Below are 11,669 nucleotides of genomic sequence, written 5' to 3'. Positions count from 1 at the left end.
AATAGTACAGTAGTTGAAGTCTAGCAATGTCAATTTCATAGTCCTTCCTGCTTAAGTTTCATTAACATCACGTGGTTGACGTTGGTGATAAGGTTAAGTGTCATCTTTATTGGTCTTCCAATACTGGCTTTGCACAGCGTCACTTAGTACATTGGCTCCTTATGGCTCCCTCAAGTGCATGGTTTGTTTACATATAATGAAAACAAGAACAAAGGTTAATATGTGTTCATTAAGGCCTAATATACTTATATTAAAATTCTAATTTGCATGCAATCTTGCGTATTACTTTATAAAGTTAATTGACATGTAAAAATAATCGGGAATCCGGTCCTGAAACTAAAAAGTTTGAACTCCGTAAATATAAACGACTCGCTCTAGACGCTCTAGTTTTCATGTTATGGAAAGTAGAACGTATTTGCCTGTTTCAAAAAATACAGAAACATTAACCGTTTCTAATTAACTTCAAATCCTTTTGGAGAAGATTTTTTTTATCAAAAATTGGATGTAATGTCCTCAATCAAATACTTTTCCCTCATTGATTTCTGTAAAAATAAAAATATGTTATTAGTATGCAAACGCAAGTATTAAATGATTAACTTAAATCATTTCTGGCTTGGTTTATTTTTAATAAAAAATAAACTCTGATTATTGCATTACCACAAATTTGCATTGTCCGTCTTAGTTTCACTTTGCCTTACTAAGCGGAATCAAGGCTAAAGTTTGTCATCATTCGGATTATCAGCCGGACGATAAGCAGCGATGTTCGCTTTTGCTTTAGTCCAAGAGCTGATGTATTTTTGTGTGTAACTTTTTATTTCGTGTGGTATAATTCAAAATATACCATGTATCTGTCTTACTATTTTCCAAATAGTATAAAAACCAGCATAGGTAATAAGTAGTCTGTTGACATTTTGACCGTGCAATCCAGTCTTTATTTGTCAATGTTCAATAAGTATTTAGCCCAGCTTTGTTTCATAAAGTCTTCAATCAATCGATTTACTCATACAATGAAAAATCACGATATAAAACTCAAGTGTACACTTCTTCACTTTTATAATAACAATGGCAATTTTTCTTAATAATTATTCTCATATGCTAAAAATTTGCATGTCAAAATGAAATTACAATGATATTTATCCATACGCAGTTTTTGTGAACGTTCGTACCGCGATGACTTAAATAACAAAGTGATCACCATCTGCCTGCGGCATAAGAAAAGAATTATCTAATCAAAAAAAACAAAATATTGTCACGAATGGAAAATCCATTGATTGAAAAGATGGACTGATTAACTTAAAAAACATCGAGGATTGCGAAATGTTAAGCGCACGAGGCAAGGTCGCATCACGATGCAACCGAATGTGTCATGCACCGAGTGCACCGTATCGGTGATGAATCACCACCACCTGCTTTGCAGAAACGTGAAAAACAAGCGACAATAACAAACTGCGTCAGCCGATCAATCGGGTATAAAATACGCCGATTCTAGCAGTGTGGGATAAGTGTGAACCGATCAACGGTAGTGTGACCAGCTGACCCGAGAAGTCGTAATGTCGACTCTCCTCGGGAAAAGATTAAGTTAATTAGTCAGTTCTCCGAAATTGTTTAAACGCAAAGTGTCCAAGCCATTGCCCGGAAAAGCTAAGTCCTTAGCTATGTTTATGTAAGTACAATTGTTAATTGTCAACCTTTTATTTACAACCGTATTGTGCATCCATTTGTGTATTCCGTGTTTAATAGATTTAAGTGTTATACAAGGAAAACTCAGTGTTTAATTCCATTCCTAAAACTGAGATCCCGGCGCGGCGTTTATCGTCGTGAGTCAGTTTAATTGGTGAACCCAGAAGGGCTCATAAATTAAACGTGACATTTGGTGGAGGCGCCGGTCTGTTTTGGGATGGATAAAAAACAATAGTTGAGTTTTTTATTTATTTTTCTTTTCGGGGTATGATAAAGAGTCAGGAAAGTAATGTGTGGGCTATAAAAGAAATTTTAAGTATTATTTTCTTTTGGCTAGGGATAGTAACGTTGATTTATTTGGTGATTTTTTGGGATTACCTGTGCTATTTAAGCGCTCATTTGATACTATTTTGGTTTAATATGGGTGGTACATCTTCAAAAGAGGAGGAAATTATTATTTCCCAAGCGGGAAACAGTGGAGGTGTATCAAATAGTTCAGGGAAAGATAATTCATGGTCGGCAAAGGAAATCTTAATTATTATTTTTCTGTGCATGGGGGTATTAATGCTTGCGTATTTTACCGTCAAAAAGATTATTAGTCTGATGAACAAGCAAATTCGTAAAGAAATTGCTAGGAATAATCAACTTACTTAAAAAAAAAAATTTTTTTTTTTTTTTTTTTTTGTTTTTTTAATTTAATCTTTTGAAAAATAATTTGAAAAAATAAATATAACACATAAATGAATTTAAAAATTGTCCATGAGTGAGTCGAGTGACAAGGATCGAGTAAAAACTCGCAGTAGGGCTCAAAGTTTGTCGGAAAAAGAAAAATTCGTGTTACGTGAAGCTATCGCTAGGGGTCGAAACCCAGAGAAGGTGATAAAAGAGTTAAAAGATTTTAAACCCGAGCATCACAGTTCGACTGTGAGTTTCCCTGCTCCGACACAAACGGCAACTTCTTCACACAAACAGAAGCTTGACAAACCCAGTTCAGTTTGTTTGACAAGCAGTGAGGACGAAGAAAAAACTTCTGACAATACTGTCGTGGGCATTCAAGCTCAAACTTCCCAAGCCTCGGCTTCGACTTCTAAGCCCCAATCTACGGAAGTTTATTTCAAACCAAGAGCTTCGTTAAGTAGAACTCCGCCAAAACCACGTGAAACAGAGGATCCTTGGCAGGAAAGTCCCTTAGAAGTGGTAGAGCCACCAAAATCCCGCCCCTCAGAATTATTACAAAGTTCTAATAATTCTTGCCCACCCCCTGTGATTCGGGAAAGAAACCGTGCGATACGCCCGAACGATATTTTAGTAATGGCTAACATGACATTACAGGCAGCTTTGGCTGAGCCAAAAACTCCGGCCACCCCAAAGTTTACATGCCCCTCTACATTTAACCCTTCTATTGACTCTCCTAGTATTTTTATAAATAAATACGAAAAGGCAGCAATTGTGAATAGTTGGTCAGAAAATCATAAAATATCTTATTTGGCTAATTTTTTGGAAGGTCCAGCTCATACGTGGTTTAGTAATTATATTAGTGAACCAGAGAATCAGATGAAGACATGGCTAAATATTAAATCGGATTTTTTAAAAGAGTTTTCAGGAGAACAGCCACTCCGAAAGTTAAAGTTTAGATTAAACACCCGCAAACAGCAGGACGTCGAGGACATTAAAAAATACTATTATGATCTATTGGCAATTGCAAATGAGATTGACCCAGAAATGACTTTTGACGCATTTAGGGATCATTTTGAAAATGGTTTACATCCATCTTACTATGAGATGTATTATTTGCTTAGTTCTAGCAATAGAAATTTTGACGATTTAAAGCAATTAGTCATTAAAATAAGCGATATAAAAGAAAGAACATTGGTAAACCAAATGACACAGAGTACAGCTTTATTGTCAGTATCTGCGGCAGTCAGTAACAGTAACAGTGGTAATAACCCAACAAACCGACAAAGGACCTGGAATGACACCAGGCCACGGACATTTTTTAATAGGAATTTTTCGAATACGGTTCAAAATCAAGCACGAAATACCTATGTTCCAAGGGCGAATAATTTTAGACCGAATCAAAATGGTCCGAGGGACAACTCATTCAATAGGGGGCGACAATTTGTAAGGAACAATTCGCAACAACCCCGGAACCAGGATACTTTTAACGGGAACAGAAATCAGAACTGGAGGAATAATAATAGCAATAATTATTTACCTCGTACGAGAACGCACGACGGCCGGGTTATTTGCATTGATTGCCGTAGGCCCGGTCATGTGTCTTGCAACTTCAATAATAGGCCTTTCCAAAGGAATGTACCTCAAGGCCGAAGAAACCCAAACGACAGAGGACAGTTTCAAAACTAAGAAGCCCGACCGAAATTGTCCCATTGTCATCTACGGGCACCAGTAGACAAACATTAATAGTAAATATCACAGTTAACGGTAAAGATAACGTCCCTGTTTTACTTGATACAGGAGCTTGTAAAAATGTAGTCGACATAGATTATATCAGTAACATGAGACGATTACAAGACAATATACAACTGATAACCGCGGGAGGTTATCCAGTTCAACCTCTCGGCAATTCAGAGGTAATTATAAAAGTTAATGGCACAATTATTTCTGTTGAGGCACTAGTGGTACAAAATTTATCAAAAGCCTTAATTTTGGGACATAACTTTTTGGCTAGTAAAAAATCATTGATTGACTATAATACCAATACTGTGACATTATACCATGAACTTGACCCATTGATTTTACGTTTTGGCAACAATGTCAACAACAACATAGGGAAAATAGAACAAATGGAAGATATTAATAAGGTATTTGCGAACGTCGAGATTGAGCCAACCGCGCGAAGTTTGAAGGTTGCACTTGAAACCGACTACAGGGTCGAGGTTGGTCGCGAGATAACGGTACGACTGAACTGTGCCTTATCTCCGCACGAGTTCACGAAGTACTGCTTTATCGAGAACGATAAATACCTACGACAAAAAGGGTTGATTTGTTCAAATATTTTTGTAAGAAATGGCAAATGGTACATCAAAATTAATAATATGAAGTTTAAAGAAGTGTTCATATTGAAAAATACCACAATCGGTTATTTACAGGAAAATATAGAAATGGATATAACAAAAATTCCAGTTCATTTTATTGATGAAACTGAGGATGATGAAGAGATGATTACCATGAATGACCATAATCTAAGCAATGTAACAAACCCAGAATTGTGTAACAAGTTGCGGACATTACTGTCAGAATATAGTGACGTTTTTTCAAAAACACCAAAATATATGGGAAAAACCGATGTCATTGAACATGAAATCGATGTCGGGAATGCTAAACCAATAAAACAGAAACCTTACAGAGTGGCACAAAAAGAAAGAGAGATAATAGATGAGCAGATAAGAGAAATGGAACAATACGACATAATAAGGCAAAGTAACTCGCCCTGGGCAAGTCCCGTCGTATTAGTAAAGAAAAAGTCAGGAGAGACACGATTTTGCGTGGATTATCGCAAGTTAAACAATGTGACGGTAAAAAATTCATGGTCAGGATCTAATATTGAGGATATTTTGACGTACTTAGGAAACGCCAAATATTTCTCATCGTTAGACATGTATTCAGGTTATTGGCAAGTCAAAGTAAAAGAAGAAAGTAAGCCACTTACTGCCTTTACAGCGCCAGGTCACGGATTATGGGAATTTAACGTAATGCCTTTTGGATTGTGCAATGCCCCGGCAACATTTCAACAGTTGGGAGATGTAGTGTTTAGGGATTTGAAATGGAAGGAAGTTTTAATTTACATGGACGACATTATAATTTTTTCTAAAACGATAGATGAACATTTAGAAAAATTACGTAAAGTTTTCAATAGACTCCGAAGTGCAGGCTTAACACTAAAACCTAAAAAATGTGAATATTTAAAGGAAAAAATTAATATTCTTGGTTATACAATTTCAAAAGACGGAATTTTTCCTGATAAGTCAAAATTAATTTCAATTGAAAATTTTCCAAAACCAAAGAATGTAAAAGGTGTACAAAGTTTTTTGGGACTTTGTAACTACTACCGGAAGTTTATAGAAAATTTTGCGAAAATTGCACGTCCTTTACATGATTTAACAAAGAAGCAAAATAAATTTGATTGGCAGGACATACATGACAAAGCATTTCAAACACTAAAACAAAAATTGATTAGTGAACCAGTTTTGGCACATTTTCAACCAAATAAAGGATGTGAATTGAGGGTAGATGCATGTAAAGATGGAATCGGAGCAATATTATTGCAGGAGGATCATGAAAATGCGTTACACCCAATAGCATATGCAAGTAGAAGCCTTAGCAAAGCTGAGAAAAATTATTCTATAACAGAACTTGAAGGGTTAGCAGCTATATGGGCGCTATCCTATTTTAGGCACTTTATTTATGGAAAACCTATAAAAATAGTGACTGATCATCATGCGCTATGTTGGTTAAAAACCTTGAAAGAGACTACTGGACGTTTAGCGCGTTGGGCGTTAAAGTTATCTGAATTTGACTACACAGTACATCATAAATCAGGAATTGCTCACAGGGATGCAGACTGCGTAAGCAGATATCCTGTTTTACCAGCAAATACGAAAGTACAAGAAATTGACGAAATACCAACCTTTTTATTGGATATGCGTAACATTGCAGAATTGCAAGCAGAAGATAAACACATTTTAGAAATAATTCAGGCTATAAAACATCCTGAAGAAGCTACAATTGGTATACGCAAGCAAGCGAAAAATTTTAGGCTTGAGTCAGAAGTTTTGTACCGTATAAACCCGCATGAAGTGGGCCGGACTAAACTTTTAGTGATACCGCAACAATTAATAGGGGAAATTTTGTACTCCCACCACTCAGAACCGCTGAGTGGCCATTTGGGATTGTCAAAAACCCTAGCGAAGGTAAAACAAAGATACTATTGGCAAGGGTTGCAAAAGGACGTGGAACGTTTTGTAAAAGGATGTCCGGATTGTCAGGCCAGGAAAGGCCAACAAAATCAAAAGCCTATTGGTCTGTTACATCCTATTCCAGTTGGCACCCCATTTGAAAAAGTTGGGATAGATTTGTTAGGCCCGTTTCGCAGAAGTAGCAGCGGAAAAACCATGATAGTGGTAGCGACAGATTACGCCACAAGGTGGGCGGAGACTGACGCATTACCGAGCGGCAAAGCCGGACCTGTAGCAAAATTTATACTGGAAAGAATTATTACAAAACACGGTGCACCCAAGGAATTGTTAAGCGATAGAGGGAAAGTTTTTCAATCAGAATTGGTTACGGAATTGCTAAAAAAGATGGGGACAACAAGTCAGTTTACTACTGCATATCATCCCGCAACTAATGGCTTAACAGAAAGATTTAATAAAACTTTAGCCAATATGTTATCTATGTATACTAATACTGATCAATCAAATTGGGATGAATATCTTCCACATGTGACTTTTGCGTACAATTCTGCAAAACAAGATAGTACTAAATTCTCACCATTCATGCTGGTGTACGGTCGTGAACCTATTTTACCAACGGAAGCAAACTTGTTGCCACCCTTAGAAAGTAGTAATAGCGACCAAATTAGAGACATTGGTTTAGCAGTCAGAAATTTGGCAGTTGAAAATATAAAACGGCGTCAAGACATAGATAAATTACGTTATGATTGTAAACACCGCCATGTTGAATTTGAAGTGGGGGACCAAGTAAAAGTTTTCACCCCTATTAGGAAAGTAGGAAAAAGTGAAAAATTACTGCTTAGATGGTTTGGTCCTTATTACATAAATCGGAAAATGTCTGATGTGGACTATGAGATACGAAAGGGCATTTCGCCAAAATCTAAAACTGAAGTGGTCCATGTAAGCAGAATTTTACATTACCATGACCCATGGACACCAGAAGGAACCCCGCAACAAAAATAATACAAGCATTTCGGTTAATAATTTATTTTTTTAAAAAAAATAAAAATTGACAGTTTTTGCGTGGCTGCCAATGGCTTCGACAGCCAAACGCGGCGCCACCGCTGTTGAGGCGTCGTTGACGCCTTCCTCCTGGTCTTCTGGGGATGCAGGAACTTCAGGAGGAGCCCCCACCTCCCCTGCCACTGGAGGGGGAGCCTCCGCCTCGCTGGCCGTAGAGGGACCAGCATCGGTTGCAGCCCCCAGCTTGAGGCTGGCCACACCCACGGTGCGTTTGGCCCGCTGGGCAGCCAGGAGGGCCATCAGGGCAGCACCGCGGCCCCGGCCCCGGACCTTTTCAGGGGGGACGTCACTTCCAGGTTCCATCTGAAAGGGAAGATATTGTTAACATTGGATAGCGAAACAAAAAGAATTTTTCTTTGGAAGGAAAAATATATCGAGATGATGAATAAAAAAAAAAAAGAGGAAAGAAACCACTTATACTTACTTTCAAAAAACACGACACTACAAAAAGATACACTGTAAAATCCCGTGGTGGTCAGAGGACGAACTGTGGAGAATGTGATAAGAAAACCGTATAAATACAATTCAGATCCCTCTCTACCGAAAAGACAGGATGCTGAAATTAGCAAAATACTTCCAGACGATGAACTTGTCAAATGTTAAGGTTATCAGAGAAATGTTTTCCCAACGAACCAAATGGTGCACCATGCTTAAACCCATGGGATTCGCTGATTTGGCTAGTTCGGAATAATATCTTAATGAGACCAGACATTGTTCAGTGCAGACCGATTAATGCATAAAATGCAAAAATGCAATTAAGCATAATGTTGAAACAAAGTAACAATTATAATGTACGGCTCCACATATTGAGCTATGTACCTATTTTTACAGGGCCCAAGGATTTTATTCTGTTATCTGCGTCTGAATTTTTATTGCGCAAATTTTTAAAATTCAAGAACAGATATCACTTTAATTTTCCCAATGAGATAAAAAATGGTTACATGTAATATTGTTATTGAAATGTAGGTACCTACAAACAAATGAAGATAAGTAATGATGTTGTCGGTGTAATAATCACCTTGACCATTTAGTTGTTTGTGCATTTGGTAAAGAAAGCAACTAATTCGCGAGCGATGAGACAAATTTGATTCATCGCTACGCGCATTTATGAATAATGACTAATTACTGGATTAGTTTAAATAAACCCGAATGGGTCAACAATTTACAGTGTCATTTTAGAAATCGGTCGTGAAGTAACACTTGAGTAAAATCAACCTATAAGTTTCGTGGAAGTGCCAAAAATGGAATGGATCGTGAATTTCTTGTTTTACATTAGGTGTGTTACCGAAATAAACACCAAACTGTATTTATACAAGTTGGCACTGTACCACTTGTGGGAACTGCAAGGAGAGTTTGACCAAGTGGTACCAATACAATTATTGGGGGTTACAAAATCTCTACTTGGCCTGTGGACTCAGATCATTCACACGGAGTATACCATACTGCTACTTAGCGAGAAAATACGTCAAGGGGGCACTCCGTTTTCGACATGTGATTGTGCAATTTGCATATCACCCCAACAACCTCAATATCGACCTGAGGATTTTTGGCGAGCATGGGAAAATGTATTTTTGCAAGGATGTCCTTGTGCTACATGTGTGTACGGAAGAACTCAATTTTTGAATCAACCAGGTCATCCGCCATATCCACATGCTTATGTAGCGCATGATATGACATATCAGTTTCGGGTACCAGTAGTGCCCCAAACGCAGGAAAGGGATAAAATATCAGAAGTCAATTCTGCTGGCACATCTTTTGGGGGTGCATTTGGATCTCCTGAATCGCACGCAAGTCAGGTCGACCGCAATCCGGCACTAGGCCCGAATCCGGAAAACCTGGCGCAGGTGCCAGAAGGGAGGTCCATTAATCAGCAACAGACTGAAGAAGTTTTTAGACACGCGGTAACACAGCCGTTTATCGCGCAATTAGAACCATTCGACAACACGGGGCCATATACGTATCAGCAGCTATGAGATCTGCAATTTAATCTATGTTACCCTATTATTGTTTGTTTATTATGTATTGTTTTGTATTTTAATGGCCATATATATATGCATATGCAGACGTGATATACACAAGTGGATGATATATAAAAAAAAATATATATATACAATAAAAATTTTTTAGAATGTATGATGTCATATTATCCCCAAATAGCGAGTATAATCTAGTCACATTGTCATGAAATTAATCCAATTATTTTTTTAGCGCCATGAACTAATAGGTGTGATAAAAAATGTTTCGCTGAAGAGGCGAGTATTCCTGAGACGACGCTCCGACAATCTTGTTGGTTGATAACGAGCCACTAACATAAAAAGTCGACGTTGTTTACATGACTAATTGTGATTACGCGGTGCATACACGGGATTCCTTGCTTTACAGCATTTGGAAATGAATTTCACACGTTCCATTTTTTATTTTTTAATGGAAAATGGATCGTATATACTAACAAATAAATAAAGGTTACAAATGATGCTCAAATTAATTTTGTTATCAGACATAATATTGTATATTAAGCCTTAAGTAACACATACTAACCTTTTGTCTTATATTTCATGTAACACTGAGGGCTATGTAAGAAAGAGGCAAACTATGATGAGCCATTATTGTTGTTGGAACTCCCGATGGGCCTGTACATTAATACGAAGGTCCAAGCAAGCCGAATCGTCGATTCATTGATCGATCCACACCACAAATATTTATGGAACAGTGATCACAATGGTGTTCAGTGATGTGAAATGCGAAGTGTGGCTCATAGGACTAAGCCTCTATTGAACTTTTTCTCAGTGTTGCGATATTTTTTTTTTTTTTTTTGTTCTGCCATTGCCGGAACCGAATATTAGGTTTCTTGTTAGAATAAGTACTAACTTATTATTAGGACATGATTGTAAACTTAACTGAGTACCATGAAATACTCACATATGTAAACCTACTAACCATTTATCATAATACCTTGGTATGTACGCATGTACATTTTTGAATTTATGTTAACGATATGTTTTTTTTTTTCTACTGTTTAAAGTTTTTATTGTTATTCATATAAAACTGGGGACCAGTTTTTCTGGGGCGGAGGCATATGTCACGAATGGAAAATCCATTGATTGAAAAGATGGACTGATTAACTTAAAAAACATCGAGGATTGCGAAATGTTAAGCGCACGAGGCAAGGTCGCATCACGATGCAACCGAATGTGTCATGCACCGAGTGCACCGTATCGGTGATGAATCACCACCACCTGCTTTGCAGAAACGTGAAAAACAAGCGACAATAACAAACTGCGTCAGCCGATCAATCGGGTATAAAATACGCCGATTCTAGCAGTGTGGGATAAGTGTGAACCGATCAACGGTAGTGTGACCAGCTGACCCGAGAAGTCGTAATGTCGACTCTCCTCGGGAAAAGATTAAGTTAATTAGTCAGTTCTCCGAAATTGTTTAAACGCAAAGTGTCCAAGCCATTGCCCGGAAAAGCTAAGTCCTTAGCTATGTTTATGTAAGTACAATTGTTAATTGTCAACCTTTTATTTACAACCGTATTGTGCATCCATTTGTGTATTCCGTGTTTAATAGATTTAAGTGTTATACAAGGAAAACTCAGTGTTTAATTCCATTCCTAAAACTGAGATCCCGGCGCGGCGTTTATCGTCGTGAGTCAGTTTAATTGGTGAACCCAGAAGGGCTCATAAATTAAACGTGACAATATATCCTACTGTAGGATAATTCATTTAAGCAAATAAAAGTAAATCATTTTTATAACTTAATTATGAGCATTTTGACTTTATCGGGCTTGTAACTTGTAACTTTGAATTATTCAGCAGTTCAATATTTGTTTCAAAAAGTAGTCGTAGTCAGTCTGCTAGAAATTTGTACAACTTATTGTACATCGTAATGAGACGATCCTATAAACGGAATTAAGGTAAACGATTAAAGCAACTAATACGCAAACTTCCAGGATAACGTATAACCGGTTGCTGTCAGGAATAGGAATCTCCG

The sequence above is a fragment of the Ips typographus genome, linkage group LG13 (genome assembly GCF_016097725.1).
Source record: "Ips typographus isolate SLU linkage group LG13, UJ_Ityp_2.0, whole genome shotgun sequence".
Taxonomy (NCBI): Eukaryota; Metazoa; Arthropoda; class Insecta; order Coleoptera; family Curculionidae; genus Ips; species Ips typographus.
This window is presented reverse-complemented; position numbering follows the sequence as displayed.